This window comes from Macaca thibetana, chromosome 9, assembly GCF_024542745.1.
Source record: "Macaca thibetana thibetana isolate TM-01 chromosome 9, ASM2454274v1, whole genome shotgun sequence".
NCBI lineage: Eukaryota > Metazoa > Chordata > Mammalia > Primates > Cercopithecidae > Macaca > Macaca thibetana.
The window spans coordinates 20,866,266-20,883,490 of NC_065586.1; the positions used below are offsets into that span (position 1 = coordinate 20,866,266).

Here is a 17,225-nt window from a genome sequence, read left to right on the forward strand (position 1 = left end):
AGTGAAAATGCAGAGTATCCTGAAGATAGCGATTGTGGTTATTTCCTGGGTGCCTGGAAGTGCCAAGGATTGTCCTAGGTCTATTGGCTCCATGCCTTATCACCAATCTCACCATAATCTTTTGTGAGAGAAAAACATCACCCATTCTAAAAAAAAGAAAATGAGAGTTTAAGTAACTTGTCCGAGGACACATAGTATTAAGTGGCGGAGACAAATTGAAACCTAAGTTTAACTTGTTCCAAAACCCTCACTGTTTCCTTCACATTCCACTCGTTCTCAGGGGACTAGACTATAATGCTAAGCTATTTAAACTGCAAAAGTTACCTTCTTAAAAGTATCATATGGACTGCCTAAAAACAGCCAGAAAGTTTTACAGGGATATTTTTGATATCCCTCAATATAAAGACTAATGGTAAAGCTAAAAATCTAAAAAGCAGTTCCAACTCTCAATACTGTTTTTGTGCAAAGATTTTTCTCTGGCCTCTTTCTCTCTCTGTGGACCCCAGAATAAATTTGGAAATGTGTGTGCAATTGATCAATGCCTCGGCCATTTTGAAAAATAAATGTTCAAACTGGATAACAGTTCATCATGCATAATCTATAAAATGTGGGTTATTTATCCATGAATCATAAACATTTAGTTTCAAAAATCCATCTTTCCATAATGTAACGGAACATAATTTTAGAAAGCTTTGGTCACCACTTGGTTTTTACTTTACTATCACTGTTTGTCCATCAGTATGAAAGTCATTTCCCCTTAAATAATAGCCAAACTCTTTAATCCTAATCCTGAACTCACTCACTCACTCAATCCTTTGTTCATTTAAAAATTTACAACCATGGGGTTGCAGAGACAATGGGATCAGCAAGCCCCCTGCCCTCTCAATCTCTGACCACAGCCAGGAACAGTCCCTGTTACTCAGGTCTAGAATCTCAAAGGCTGAATCAGTGACACTGGACTTCCATCTCTCTCCATGGCACTGCCAAGGGGGGCGAGGTGGGAAAGGAAGCGGCCACAGTCACCATTAGGTACCTCCATCCCTACAGCTGCAAACCACATTAAATAAATGCACAGTCTCAGTAAAAAGAAAAAATAAATTAAAAATTAAAAATTAAAAAAACACAGTCCTGTGGCTAGAGAACAGAGCATCTGGACATGATGTCTAAGTGCGTAAGCGCTCCTCCCTACTTCCCACTGGTTTTCCAATCATAAATTCCTCCAAGGGAGATTTGAGCCACCACCACCTTTTCCACTCATTTATGATCACTCTTCAGTACATGCCTCCTTCATGACCCCTCTCCCTTCCTTTCCATTTTCTTGATTAACTGTTTCATTATAATGCACTTTCACTACAGCAAATATGTCCTAACACGGCTCCATACTTCAAATCTCTCCCAGTCCCATCTATTTGCTGCCAGATTCATTAGCAGCAAATCACTCTCCTGCCCAGCACCTTGCAGATCTCCACACCTCATAATGGAGCCCAACCTTCTTAGCATGTTATTCAGGTCCTCTGCCACCCATTTCACCTCCCCTTTTCTCTTCTGGACTTTCCATAGAGTCACTGGTCCATAAATGGTCAATTAACACATCTATCACATTCCTAGCTAGGATATACTAGGCAAACCTAGAATATCCATCTCTCCTGCCACCAGCTGATGCCTGCTTCCTCCAGCAAGGCACTTCCTCCTCAAAAAGGCCTTGGTTTCTTTCCGATTATACTCATAAATATCGTTTAAGTGTGTTTCATTGAGTTACTTTCAAACTTCTTTGGTGCCAGCACACTGCAGAGTAAAGACCCTTCATGTATGCAAGCAGGAGCACACACACAGAAACCCCCAGTGAGCCCAGCCATAGCAGGGAGCACAACTCGTGTTCTCTTGTTGACAGTACCCATCAGGACTGTACCTGCGCTAGCTTTTCTCCTATGGAACTTTGCTTGCCAACAACAAGCTGAGCAAAGTCAGAAACTACAACTCATGCTGCTTTGATGCTTTGGAGCACCCAGAAGCAGCGCCCTAACAGTTGTGAGATAAATGGGTGCTGTGGGTTGCTGAGGAGTCTCAAGAGAAAGACAATGAAATCATGAGATGGGAAGCATCTTCAGCGATAAAAATGAACTCCTGGGTTGGGCACGGTGGCTCAAAGCCTGTAATCCCAGCACTTTGGGAGCCCATGGTGGGCAGATCACTTGAGGTCAGGAGTTCAAGACCAGCCTGGCCAACACAGTGAAACCTCATCTCTACTAAAAATACAAAAATTGGCCGGGCGTGGTTGCAGACACCTGTAATCCCAGCTACTTAGGAGGCTGAGGCACAAGAATTGCTCGAACCCAGGAAGTGGAGGTTGCAGTGAGCCAAGATCACACCACTGCACTCCAGCCTGGGCAACAGAGCGAGACTCTGTCAACAAAAAACAAAAAAAAGAAAAAAGAACTCCTGAAGAATTTAGGATTCGGATTTGCAGCCAACACTCCAATGCACTATGGATTAAAGTGTTCAACCGGTTCCTAACAAAGTATCATTACACAGAAAAGCAAATTTCTAATACAACTGGGTACTTTCCATGATCAGATCTACTTTTTAAAATGTTTTTGAAACGTGAGTAATTTATTCCTTCATTGGTTTTATAATAGCTTCAATGGTACTGTTCTGATCAGCACTACAGCAATAACTGAAAACATTCGATGCTTGAGATAGGACCCTATACAGAATTCGAATTTAAAAATCAGTAAGCTCAGAAAACATGAGGACATTTATTCAATACCAATTAAGATGGGTACCGCCAACAAAATGGCAGTGCTGCTAAAATAATAAACTGGCTAAAATCATTGACCTCCAAATGAAAAGTTTACTGCATAACTTAATTAAAAGTATTAAAAACATTCAGGAATGATGAAAATCAAATGGAGTAAAAAAAAATAATAAATTAAATACGATAAAAGGCTATTTACCAGAAATCACAATTTTTAAAAGTCCAAATATAAAAATTTCACCTAATGAAGAGATCTTGGAGAATTTTAAACCTAAAACGTCACATCACTGATACGACATGGTGTGGAAGTCACAGAAATGTCATAATAATGACTATGCTGAAAGAGCTAATAAGAAACATCTCAGGCTTTGGAGTCGAAAAGTCTTAAGGCCAAATATTAGCAAGGGCCCTGAGTAGTTGTGTGGCCTCAGGCAGTTTACATGACTTCTCTGAGTCACAGCTCCCTCATCTGCAAAATGAGAACAATCATGCTAACCTAAGAAAGTTATGGGGAAGATTAAATGAGATACTGTACAAAAAGCCTTAGCAAATGACTGGCTCATCATTAACTCCCAGTAAATAATGTCTGTTATTGTTTCCAGTAACTCATTCATTCATCTAGAATCTATGGGAAATCCAAAGATAAGGTCTTCACTCTTGCCAGGGCTCTCAACAATAGGCATTTAGAAACCATGGCTCCTGGCTGCTTCAAGAAATGTGCAGATAAAAGAAGGCAGGGGAAATGGTAGAACAATAAAAATTCTACGTCTACATCTCATACTTGACATCAGAATTAAAATATATATAACCAAGCAGATGGCCATGAAGAAGAATAGAAATTACAATAATGCACACAGCAATAATACTATCCAATCTGCATATCACATTAAAAATCCAACTGGCATTGCTTTGAACACTCTGCAACGTGTCAATTCTGACACCCCCTAAAAGTCACAATCTGAATTCACAAGTAGCCCCAATGAAGTCCCTTAATTCGATCACTTCATTTGTCTACGGACAAACTTCTGTCAGTCCAATATACGGATCATGAGGACTGTGGGATGACAAGGATGGAAGGTCACACCCCAGCAAGTTCTGGGGGCTACCAACAAGACAGGATCCGCCATCTGGAACGAGTGAAGATATGGTGGGTGTTCAGGGTCAGGCAAGGCCTGGAGTCAGAGCCAGTAAAGGAGCCCAAGCAAACAATAATTCATTCTCTTTCCCAGACTTATGTTTGAATTATTTATTTTTATCTGCGACACCAAAAATTTCCAAATCCTTGGCTTTTACCATACAAAAACTATACAGAAACCCAGATGTGTGTGTGTGTGGCAGTGGGGGAGGTGGCGGGGAAAGGCTGTCGGGGAAGAAGGGCCTACTCTCTGAGTAAGACCAGAGTCCTACTACAGAGACCAGACTGTTTATTCCAACAGTCATTTATTGATTGCCCAATTATGTGTGAGAAGACCTGCAGTGATGCTATATTCTCCCAGCCCCACAAGAAATACAAGCCAGGCTGGATGTAGTGGCTCACGCCTATCAACTCAGCACTTTGGAAGGGTAAGGTGTGAGGGGTGCTTGACCCAAGGAGTTCGAGACAAGCTTGGGCAATATGGCAAGACCCCATCCCTAGTAAAAATTTTAAAATATTAGCCAGGCATGGTGATGCATGCCTGTAGTCCCAGCTACTCAGGAGGCTGAGGTAGGAGGATCACTTGAGCCCAGGAGGTCGAGGCTGCAGTGAGCTGTGATTGCACCAATGCACTCCAGCATTGGCAACAGAGTGAGACCCTGTCTCACCTCACAAAAGAAAAAAGGAAAAGAAATACAAACCAAACTGATTCTACATCCAGGATTTATATACCCAGGGTTGTAAAAGCCAAAGCATTTTCCCTACACTCACTGGAACTCATCTAAGGCAATGAGGTCCGATGGCTCCGTGTTCTCTTACAACCCCCGCTTTAACTGCCGTGGAGGCTATGAAGCCTGTCATATTTCTTCAAACATAAACATGAATGCTGCTCCTTTAATGTCTTTCTTCTCCCATAATAATTTGCACTCTAATTCAAAGAAATGCAATTCCATCATTGGTTCCCCATGCTGATGTTTGAGAAAAGATCATGTGATGCAAACCGTAATGACTAAGGAATATAATCAAGATGACGCCAGTAAGTGATTTCCAGCAATGTAGTCATTTACTATAAAGCACTTCTTCCTCTGATGGAAGGGTTTAAAAAATTAAACTTTCACTGCTGCCACGAACTGTTGTAGTTTGGAAGGCGGCCCATGGTCGTGTCACCATCTTCGGTGAATCTAGTTAAGAGTTTTGGCCACTAGGGCAAGGAAAAAGCCAGGCAGAGCAGGGCAGAGTGGGGCAGAGTGGGGCAGAGTGGGGCAGAGGGACCTGCAGCTACCACGACAGGTTTATTATTGTCCTGCCCTCAAGAGGCCATATGGCCCCAGCGTGGCCCCAGGAAATGGCTACAGAGGGGCCCCGAGCGCTAGCTGGATGGGGTGGTTTATAGTGTCCCATGTTGCACTATGGTAGGCAGGGTTCTAGTCCCCCCATTAGTACCCAGTCTAAAGTGACTTTTCCTGGCCAAACACATGTATCCCTCCCCATCTACACAGGGTTGCAGAATGTTGACCTTCTGCAAAGAACAGAGGTCTCTAAAGAGAGAGAAGCTGCCCATTCCCAGGTAAATGAGTGAAGCAGGAGACCAGCCTTTGCAAAGGAAGGAGCAAAACATTTGTAGAAAAATAAAATCAAGTGGGTAAGAATCTGTTTAAATTGAAACTCTGAACATTTTGAGATAGAGGGTTAAATACTTACTGCAAACAGCAATAAGGCTCCCAAAACAAGAATGCAACACCCCAAAATGACTAAGTGAGCAAAAGACTGCAATGGAGCAGATGACATCAGGTAAGATGTGTCTTGTCTTTCTGAATGCTCTGCTGTTTTTGTAGTCTCAATGGAAGAAAGCTGATTCACTGGAGAGAAATCAAGTGCATTGAAGGGAGAGAAAGAAGGTAGGAATCGAATGGCCAAGAAGGGCCACATTGGGATTTAACGGCAGAGAAAAAGGCTAGAAGCACCAGGTAGAGGAGGAGAGCTGGTCTCCAGCAGACAAAGCCAGCACAAGAGGCTCCTGACTTCCTGGACAGGAATTCGCTCTTGCACACCCAATTTTCTGCAGTTCCCTCTGGAAACCAATGCAGATCCCCATGAGCTTGTATAGTATAGATCCTCCCTTCTCCACAGAAAGTAGCAGGTAAGATGTCAGAGGGATGGAGGTGGTCAGGAAAATGCTAGTCTAACCCCAGGCCTAGACTCTATTGCCTACTTCCCCAGGTCTAGCCAGCTGACAGGCCGCCAGAGACAAAAAGCTGACAACATGACAACACCTGGTTGTCACACACAGGTACTTAGTGCTAGAGGACAAGTGGCGAGTAAAGAGAATGTCTTGTCCCACAGACATTCCCTGGGAGAAGCTGGTAGCCATGTAGCAGCTGAGAACCAGAGAACCCAGGGAGGTGGAACACAGCCAAAATTCTTCCTATCAGAAAGATTTTTCCAACTTGTAAGGTGGACATTATTTCATGGCCTAGCAAAATAAATGATTTACTGGACAAGCTATGGCATTATGAGATACCGCAGGAAAAGAAACCCTCAGGAACATCCTGCCACTACTGATAAAGCCCAATCTTCAGTAACCAGGAGGTAACTAACAAGCATTCCACAGGTGAACAGATTGCAGAAGCCTAGTGCTCCGTAGTAAGTCAACAGACTCTCACAACTTTTTTTTATTTGTCTTTAGCCCATTTATGCCTAGTGTTCCATTATTGTAACTCTAAGCATGTGGGAGTTACCTATAGCCTACTGCTTAAGGTCATCGCCAAGGTCTGATTGCAAAAATTCAAAGAATTGCAACCTCAGGCATAAATGGATTAATTGCCATTTGTTTTGTTTTCTAACGGAAAATAAGAACTGATTTCCTTGCTCTGTTAGGTAGCAATCTGATATACCCTTTCTCTGCACCTACCACACCAAATATAAGCCAAAGTGGTTTCTGTTTTTCCACTAGTACTTATTTCTCATTTGTGAATTGAGCTAACAACACACACAATTAAAAAAAAAAACAACATAAAGCCAACACTTTTTCTCTGTAGGCAGTAATTAAGGTGATTTGTTAGTTAGTTGGGTTTTTCTACATGTGTTTCTTTTTCTTTTTCAGAGATGAAAGGTACTCTCTCCACGTAAATGTCAACTTCCAAAAAGGAGTAGGTGCTTCTTAGACAAGAGGAAGATATCCTTGATGTGGGAAGGCGGGAGGTTTTTTTTGTGGTGATGAAACATTGTTTTTTTAAATGTTGATTTACAATAATCTTACTAACATGAGTCATAAAAAAGTTATTCCTAAATAATTGTAGTAGAACTTCGTGTCCTATGCAGGAAAAAATGTCATATAGAATTGCAGATTACTTTCCAAGATAAACACCAGAATTCAGTCATCTAGCACTTACTCACCACCTACTACTGAAACCTCATCCTACGCTGTAGAATATTTACCATGTCAAAGGTCTGTTAGATGATATTTGTACTTTATTACAGAAATAAATTTTTAAATTATAAATCAACAGAAAATTAAAGATTTAAAAATCAATTGTATTAGTCCATTCTCACGCTGCTATGAAGAACTGAGACTGGGTAATTTATAAAGAAAAGAGGAGTCATTGGCTCACAGTTCTGCAGGCTGCACAGGAAGCATGGATGGAGAGGTCTCAGGAAACTCACGATCATGGCAGAAGGCAAAGGGGAAGTCGGCACATCTTCACACAGCGGAGTAGGAAACAGAAGGAGCACAGGGGGAAGCACTACACACTTTTCAACAACCAGATCTCGTGAGAACTCATTTACTATCACGAAAACAGCAAGGGGAAATCTGCCCCCAGGATTCAGTCACCTCCCACCTGGTCCCTCCTCCAACCCGTGGAGATTACAATTCGACATGAGATTTGAATAGGGATACAGAGCTAAACCATATCATCAATTAATGAGGTCTCTTTCACACCACTACCCACAGTGTTCGCTCTAATTTAAAATGCCTTAGACTGAACCCACCGTGATGGGTTTAACAACGTCACAGATATTTTCATTACGCAGCTTTTTTTTTCCCAATTTAACCCTAATATCCCATTTTCTCCAAAAGGAGCTCTTAAGTTTTTCTTCTCCGTTTTCACAGTCACTACCTTGATCCTGCCTCCTAACTTCTTCACGCTGGGCTTCTTTAATTTCTGCAAGCTTTGCGTTTCATAAAAACCCTAGACCACAGCTCTTCTGCAGTGTTTCCCTACCCTAATTAAGGAATTCATCACCTGTTTCTACTAATGCTTCTCCCACCCTGGGGAACACAGACCACCTGCCTGACCTCCCATGCCATGCAGCTGACACCTTTGGAAGGAAACAGCGTTATGGATTAAGCTCACACTTTTCTCACGTCTTGTTTCTGTTCCATTTTCTCCTGACAACCCATGTCCCTGCGGCGAACACCATGCCTGCCCCACAATTTCTCCTTTAATGCTGGTTTCCCCAGCATTTTGGTTGAAAGAACCTTTTGTTATGAAGCCATGTCAAAACATGCACATTTGAACTATATTCTGAACCAGATTATTCTTCAAAGACGGAAACTATGAATTTTCCTTCTGTATCCCTACTAGTACCTAATACCTAGATCTGAAACCAACACTATTCAATCAATGATTATTGACTGAGGGATGACGTCATGAGTTTCTTGAATCGACTTGGGTTGTATACATCCTGCTGTGCAGCTAAAAGGTTCTCAGGCAGGATCTTTCTAATCAGAATAGGGTTGTTCTCTGCACAAGCATAATCGCATGAGGAATATAGGAAAATTGCCATATAATTCTGCTTTTCATAGGAACTAGCCTTTGCTTAAATTACTCAATTATTTTAAGATTTTACATAAATCTCAAAATGTATCTAAATTTCTTGGGGAAGAAATGCATGAAAGGGAATAAAAAATACCTGAAAAACACTTTCAGTTCTTGTCTCCATTATGGAAATTTATAAGCAAACCAAAAGTAGTCCAAAAAATCAAGAATCCATGAGTGTATCAAATGTGTAACACGGGTAAAAATTCTGGTTTGATTCCTGTAGTTCAAAACAACAGAATGCATTGTAACCTGAAATTTTTTCTCATATGTATACAGATAAATACATGTATATTAAAGACAATTGAATTTGAGCATCAGATTGTTGATTTTTTTAAACCACTCTAGCCTTTAACTGACCTACATTGATTCCTTTACATTAAGAATGCAGTGGGTATTTGGTAACAACAGTGTTGTTCGAAGAAGTTTCCTCTACATGAAATCTTCTCTAAAATGCAGACATCATTATGAATAAATGCATGAATGAATAAATGCATCATTAATTAATAAAAAAATAAAAATTCAAAGCCATTGAAATATTGGAAAAATTTATTAAAAGAGTAAAATTTTGGGGGAAAAAAATGCCAGGAGTGTTCATTATTTGGGACAACGTCTTATGGAACTGGTTCTCAAATATTAACATGCATAAATAAGAATCACCTGGAGAATTAACAATGCAGACTTCTGGGCCTCCCTCTTAGTGGGTCTGGGGCCAGGCCCATCAGTGAGCACTCTCACCGGATTCACTAGGTAATTGTGATGCATACAGGGAGGCAGGAAAAGACAATTTGGAGAAACACTGACTCACAGAAAGCATCTCACTTTCTTTTTCCTCTAAAACCCTTTCAGTATTATCCTCTCAAGGTCTTTAGGCATTTCTATGGAGAAACTGGAGAATTAAGGGTAGGCCATTTAATAGAGGCAAAAAATGAAATCAAGACCTCACCCAAACAAATTCTTAGGTTCTTACTGGCCTGAGAGTAACACCTTATGCCCTCCATTTGCACGCTCACAACCAAATAAACAGACAAATATCAAATTGAAGACAGGAAGTTCAATTGCAGCTGTAAACAGTCCCTGACTTGTGCAGACACACCCACACTCACATCTTAGTTCTTTAAGGAGCACGAGGCCTAGTATATGACATAAAATAGACATCCAATAAACATTTGCTAAAAGACCTAATGCCTTTAGAGCAATAAGTCACGGAATATCCATCTAAGAAGTCAGCAGGGAGACCCCCAGCTGGTCAAATTGGCCAGGTCAGGCCCCAGCAGCCTGAACAGTAAAGCCCCAGTGTTACTGACTGTGAAGAAGTAAAACAGCAAAATTTAAAATACACATAAGCAAAACTGTTTTAAAATCATTATCTGGCCAGGCACCGTGGCTTGCACCTGTAATCCCAGCACTTTGCAAGGTCAAGATGGGAGGATTGCTTGAGCCCAAGAGTTCAAGACCAGCCTGGGCAACATAGGTAGACCCCATCTTTCCAAATAAAATAAAATTAGCCAGGCATGGTGGTGCATGCTTGTGGTCCCAGCTACTCGGGAGGCTGAGGTGGGAGGACTGCTTGAGCCCAGGAAGTCAAGGCTGCAGTGAGCTGTGATCATGCCACTGCACTTCAGCCTGGCTGACAGAGCAAGTGTCTCAAAAACAATAATAATAATAAATTAAATGAAATCACTATTTTGTTTCTTTTTACAACTACCCACCCGTAAGTATAATCTGATACAATGAATTACTGTCATACTAACACTTTTTTTTATTTTTAAGTATTGTAATCTTTTTTTTCCTTTATTTGCTAGGCTCACCCTGTAAGCCCCAAGAACCAATGTTAGTAACCGGAATATATTAATCCATATTTTTCTACCTATACATATATTCCTAATCAGAGCTATACATATATAGCCATAGCTAGGCACATGCAGGCACACACAGACGGTTTTGTCGTCTCTATGCTTTTCTGCACCTGTGTTTCTCACTGAGCAACACTTTACAGACACACCTCCAAGGCATTTGGCTATAGATCTCTATTTCCTTCCTTTAAATGACCGCATCATATTCTTTGGTATGGATTATCATAATGTAACTCACTATTCTCTTGCAGAAGAGCTTTCACTCTGTCTCCAGTTTTGTGTACTACAAACAGTGCTGTCATAGACATCCTTGTGCTTATGTTTTCTATGCTGATAATTTTGTTTCTATGGGAGAGATTCCCAGGAGTGGAATTGCCAGACCAAAACGTATTTGTATTTTTCAAGTTTTAACACTTGCTGCTAGATTGCTTTTTTTAAGGCAATAAGAGTTCATGTTTCCAAGAGTTAATATTTTAATGGAGATAAAATAAAATTGTGCTTAGAAGGCAGGGAGTCCATCATCTTTCTGTGACAATGCCACCACTTTCTGTGAGACCTGTACATCCAACCAGTCCTTCTTCCCTGTTCCTTCCCTTGGCCAGCCCAGCCACTCCTGCTAAAGCCTGAGACTTTCCAGGGTTCCACTGATGGGGGTCACTATGCCCTGAACTTCTGCATTTATATTCTAAAGCTGGCTACCATAACTTTTCCAAAGGAGGAGTTGCAGGGCTTTCACCAAATTTCCATCGTGGTCCATGACCCAAAAAGTGTTAGGAACCACCCGTCTAGAGTCTGATGGACGACAAGAGGATATTGCTTACGACATGATTTAATTTTGCCAAGGATAACAATAAGAAGAAAGTTGCTTTTATTGGAGAGGTCTTCCTGTGTCCATGAAGCAATCAAAACCATTTTCGATCCACATTATTTTAAGAAGGAGCAAGTTCTATAAATACTTGACAAAAGGGCACAGGTGTTGGGCGGGGAAAGAAAAACAGGAAGAGCTCCTTCTAAACAAGATAAAGGATCCTTTCTTATTCGACATATCCTCAGAGAATTTGGCATCTGATCCATGGAAAGAGGAAAAGAGTCACTTTTGGGTTTCTTTCAAAGAAAGGGTAAACATTTCAGTGGAGAATGAGAGGAGAAAGCCAAATGAAATACAGAAAAAAAAAAAACTGTTTACAGAATTTGGGAGAATATATTTTGAGGGGACCCAATAAACACCTCTAAGTCAGGGCTCAGGTCTTTCCTCCACTCACCCCCTCTCCCCAGGGCCGCTGGTCTCTCGCCTCACACAGCCCCCACCCAAGAGCAGGCAGGGCTGGGCCAAAGGAGGTATCCATTAAATGCAGATTAAACCAATATATAATTAAAGCACCTTATACAGAATAAGTTACAGAAAGTACGGAGGGTCCTTCAGTGAGATTTCTTTGCTGGTAAAGGTTTGAAACCAACAATACCATGGTCTTTTTCCATTTGTAATTTACACCAAGAAAGAACTGGAAAAGCATCTGTCCACCTGTCAGAAAAGTGTCTTGCTCTTCATTCTTACAAGACTCTTGTTTTTTATGAAACTACCTTCCATTCTTTCTACTTCATTTCATACATTATCACCCTTATCATCCAATGGCACAATATCATCCAGGTGATTGCTTAGCGTGGTTATTTATTAGCAACCATTAAATTAATAAGATCACTGGCCTCTCGTTTAAAATCTACAAAAAAGGACAAAGATGAAAACAGACATTAAAAAACCTTAAATTAATGAACAAAATACACAGAGAAAGACCCACTAAAACAGGTAAAGCCTCTTTAATTACGTCTATGCTTGTTATATAGTAGAATGAGAGATCTATCCTCTGGAATCAGTAATATTCTGAAGAAGATCTCATTACCACACTTCCAGAAGTAATACTACATATTTCTGTTACGCTTTGTCATGTTAGCTATTTCTTAAAACATACGGAATAACTAAAAGACAGAGACTGCAAAGCTAATTCACAGATGGGGAACTTAGATTGCAATAAGGTGACTGTCAGAGTGTCCAGCAGTGAATTAAATCATACTTAGTCATTGATAACAAAAGAGAAAAGACATTTCATGTTTTCTCGGTCTTTCAGGTTTTCAAGACTTTCCTGAACATTGTCCTTCCAAGTTAACTTTGTTATATTATTATTATATGTGTGTGTGTATATGTGTATAGGTAGATGTTATACAAATGTATGTAAAAACATGCATATATTTATACACGTATTGCATATGTTTGCATATCTATATATATGTACAGCAGTACCCTCTTATCCCTGGTTTCACTTTCCACAGTTTCAGTTAACTGCAGTCACCTGTGGGCTGAAAACAGGTGAGTAAAGTATAATAAGATATTTTGAGAAAGACAGAAACCACATTTGCATAACTTTTTTTACAGCATACTGTTGAAATCATTCTATCTTACTATTAGTTACTGTTGTGTTTTTTTAATTTTAAATTTTTTATCCATAGGTTTTTTTGGAGAACAGATGATATTTGGTTACATTTAAAAAGTGAGCTAAGGACATGACTAGACAATTCTCAAAAGAAGATATACAAATGGTCAACAAACGTATGAAACAATGCTCAACATCACTAATGATCAGGTAAATGCAAATCAAAACCACAATGCAATACCACCGTACTCCTGCAAGAATGGCCACAATCAAAAAAATCAAACAATAATAGATGTTGGCATGGATGCAGTGAAAACCTGCTGTTGGGAATGTAAACTAGTTATTGTTGTTAATCTCTTCCTGTGCCTAATTGATAAATTAAACTTTATTGTAGATAGATACATATAGGAAACAACAGTATTTATAAGGTTTGGTACTATCTGCAGTTTTCAGACATCCACTAGGGTTCTTGGAACATATTCCCTGCAAATAAGGGGTGTCTACTGTATGCCTATTGTATGCAATGTATGTATATTGTATGTATGTCTACATATATGTATATTACATGTAATATTTATTATATATGTATATAAAAACACATATACATACACACTCCTAAGACATTAAGTGGTATTCCTATGAAGAATAAAATATGCTAGAATAAAAAGATTCAAAGCCTTGGAAATTATCCAATTCTAAGGAAAACTTATATAACAGATATGTTCTCTGTCCAATAGCAGAAATACAGTTAAGAGCTTTTAATTTCAATGGTTTACAAGCATTAAAGCCATTCTAGAGGTTTTTTAAAAAAATCAGTATTCAGGTTCTACAATTGCTTAATTAAAAATAGAATAGAATTCTTGGCTTTACTATATTTCACTTTTTTGGTTTAAGTAAATCACTTGGAATTGGTATATTTAGCTGTCTGGTGTCTAAAATACTGTGTGCTTAGAAAGCTAACTCAGTAGCTAAAGATGCTTATTAGATTTCCCTTAGAAGACATTTACAGATCATGGATTCCTGTAAATAAGAAAAATTCCACAGAAATAGGAACTCAGTGTCAGTCAAAAGGGGTCCAGAGCAGTTCTACCAGTTAGGATCAAATTTGTGTCACCTTAATTTCTGATTTAGCATCATCCTGATCCTCGACCTCACCAAAAATCAAGACAGAGGGAAGGAGGGAGAGAAGGAAAGTCTAATTGCTCTCTTTCGACATTTTGTAATGAGAAAAACTCCATTTTACAAAGCACAACCCATATTTTGGAGACCCAGGTATCTCATTTCAGAATACAATACAATTGTCCCGAATGGAAGCTTTTTTAAAGTATGATGTTAACACAGACAGGGTCTCACTCTGTCACCCAGGCTGGAGTGCAGTGGCATGATCATAGCTCACTGCATCCTTGAACCCCTGGCCTCAAGTGATCCTTCTGCCTCAGCCTCCTAAGTAGCTGGGGCTACAAGCATGAACCACCATGCCTAGCTTGTTTATTTTTATTTGTTAATTTTTTTGGCAAAGACAATGGTCTCCCTATGTTGCCTAAGCTGATCTTGAACTCCTGGCCTCAAGTGATCCTCCTACTTCAGCCTACCAAAGCATTGGGATTATAGCCATAAGCTACTATGCCCAGCCTGATTTAATACTTTTAAAGCATTCTCCTGGATAGATAGGCTATATATTCAAATGCCTAATTCAAGGGCCAGTTACCAGATTCTGACCACTTACTCATAACAAATAGCCTAGAGCCTGCCCGCCCAAAGTACAGCTCTTACACCTCCACCGTGAGCTCTAAGAATGATGGAAAGGGAGGTAGGGTGGGCCAGGAGGGAATCAAAGGACCAACTTTCCAGGCCTCGGTAAACAGATGAAAAGGATGCAGGTCATTTCAGGAGGGATGAGAGTAGAACACCAGGTCCCTGTGATTAAAGGCTCAAAAACCCAGTGGTGACACAAAAATAAAAACATCTTGGTTATTTTCCTGTCTCCCACTACCGATATTTTTGTCTCTTACATCATTTCATCCAGGATTAAAATGGCGAGGGGTGGGGCGGGGCAGAGGGCGGGGATCTGACTTACGGGAAACTGTGAGGATGAGAGAAATCGCAAAGGTCGGAGGTAACATCTGCTTAGCATGCTGTGCTCCCTGAAGGAAACGTACCACATCCAGTGAATTCGTCCCCTTTGAAGTTCTTACTCACATTCACCCATTCCTATATGTGAAACATAACCTCTCATCATTTACATTGCCTCAAAACCTTGAAAAGAAACACGCTGAAGCTTCTCCCAATGAACTTTTACCAATTCATACATGAGAAAGTGCTTACTCGGAGAACAAGAAGCATCACCATGGATCAGAAGACAGCATCAAATGGTGGAAAATCAGAAGGGGGAAGTGTAAAGCTGCCAAAATTAGGTTCAAAGAAAAGAGAAAGTTAGAAGGCAAGCATAAAAGGTTTCTTGTCCAAGACCAGCAGAACCCACTAAAAACTGTCTGGAGAAACAGTGTTTGTGTTTAGAAGTCTGAAGTTGTCCAATGAGACAAGACATAATAAGAGGGCCAGCCGCAGTGGCTCACGCCTGCAATCCTAGCGCTTTGGGAGGCCAAGGCGGGCAGATCACTTGAGGTCAGGAGTTCGAGACCAGCCTGGCCAACATGGTGAAACCCCGTCTCTACAAAACAAACAAAAATTAGCCGGATGTGGTGGCACATTCCTGTAATCCCATCTACTCAGGAGGCTGAGGCAGGAGAATTGCTGGAACCTGGGAAGCGGAGACTGCAGTGAGCTGAGATCATGCCAGTGCACTCCAGCCTAGGCAACAGAGCGAGACTCCGGCTTAAAAAAAAAAAAAAAAAAAAAAAAGAACTCAATAAAGAGCAGAGTCCCCTAGCGTTAAAAAATGGGGAACAATGAATATACATTTGGAAATGGGGTCCAGAGCTGAGCAGGACACAGCAGACTGTTCTAAGATTTTATTATGCATCTGCTGCAGAAAGGTATACAGGCCTCCAACTCCCCAAAAGTGCCTTAAAATATACTTAAAATACACTCCGTTCTCTCTGCAGGTCTTGTTGCAGTTTTAACTTTTTCCTATTTTTTATTATTATTAATATTATTTTAGATATAGGGTCTCACTCTGTCACCCAGGCTGGAGTGCAGTGGTGTGATCGTAGCTCACTACAACCCCAAATTCCTGGGATCAAGTGATCCTTGCACCTCAGCTTTCCAAAGCACTGGGATTAAAGGAGTGAGCCATCAGGCCTGGCCTATTTTTTATTACGTTATTACCACCCTCTCTCCCACTAGACCATAAACCCCCTGAGAATAAGGGCCTCATCTGGTTTCACTCACTGCAGGATATCCAATTACTGACACACAATTGGCATTCAGTGGCAAATGAAATTTAGGTCAAGTTTATGATCGGGCAATCATACAGAGTGGGATTTGAAACTTATGGACAATGCTATCCAAAATAGCTCTCCAATTGTCTTTGGACAGTCAATGGAGTTCCTCAGTCTGGGATTCATTGCTTTGAAGGAAGTCAGACTTCAGCAGACATACTTTAAGATGAAACTCCCATCTGAGAAAGGTTCTGCTTTAGGTAATACTTACCAGTAAGGTCCACCTTACTGAATGGTTAGGTGACAGATAACTGAGAGAGAAACCCTCTGGAAATGGAATATAAAATAAGAAGGTTCAGAAACGTGCCAAGGGCAAGCCACATTACCGCCTTCTTGAGCTTCCAAAGGTTTATACTAAACACGTGCCTTCATTTCTCCCAAAAGATGTTTAACTATTATGTTCCCTATAAAAAAATCACTTTGCCTTCTCACCCTTACTACTGTCATATATTGTACTTCCTACGAGCCATGTTTTTATGACTCTGCAGAAACCTGGAAGATTAAAAAAGAATCAACATAGATTACAAAAGAAAGACTCAAAGGTTCCAGAATGATTTGCATTCTCTCCATTATCATTTTCCATCTTTCACCATATCAGCCCTCATAAATTACACACACTCCATTTAAGAGCACAGTGAGCCCCAAATCCCTCTTATTTTCAACATGATTGCAAACAGCTAAGCCAAGCACATAATAGCTAAGCCAAGCACATAAACAACTAAGTGGGGAGTAGCTATCGTTTTGTCTTCATTTTAAGCAGCCTGTTTCAAAAATATGCTCTACAGAAGCCCAGATTTCCTTAAGGCTCTGGGGTTGGGAAGATGAGCAGGGT

General features: G+C 40.4%; 2 protein-coding genes across 5 annotated transcripts in view; one reads left to right on the forward strand and one right to left on the reverse strand.

Annotated features, from left to right (window-relative positions):
- The window catches only part of LOC126962727 (60S ribosomal protein L12-like), a 990,727-nt gene that overhangs the window by 828,177 nt on the left and 145,325 nt on the right, over positions 1-17,225 (forward strand). The window contains exon 1 of one of the 2 annotated variants that reach the window (XM_050804082.1): positions 4,095-4,101. The exons of the other annotated variant lie outside the window; for it this stretch is intronic. The gene's annotated coding sequence lies outside the window, so the exon portion shown is untranslated. Of the gene's footprint in view, positions 1-4,094; positions 4,102-17,225 lie in introns of those variants that run through there. 2 annotated transcript variants of the gene reach the window in all.
- Positions 1-17,225, reverse strand: part of NEBL (nebulette) — a 378,265-nt gene that overhangs the window by 206,025 nt on the left and 155,015 nt on the right. The gene's annotated exons all lie outside the window — the stretch shown is intronic.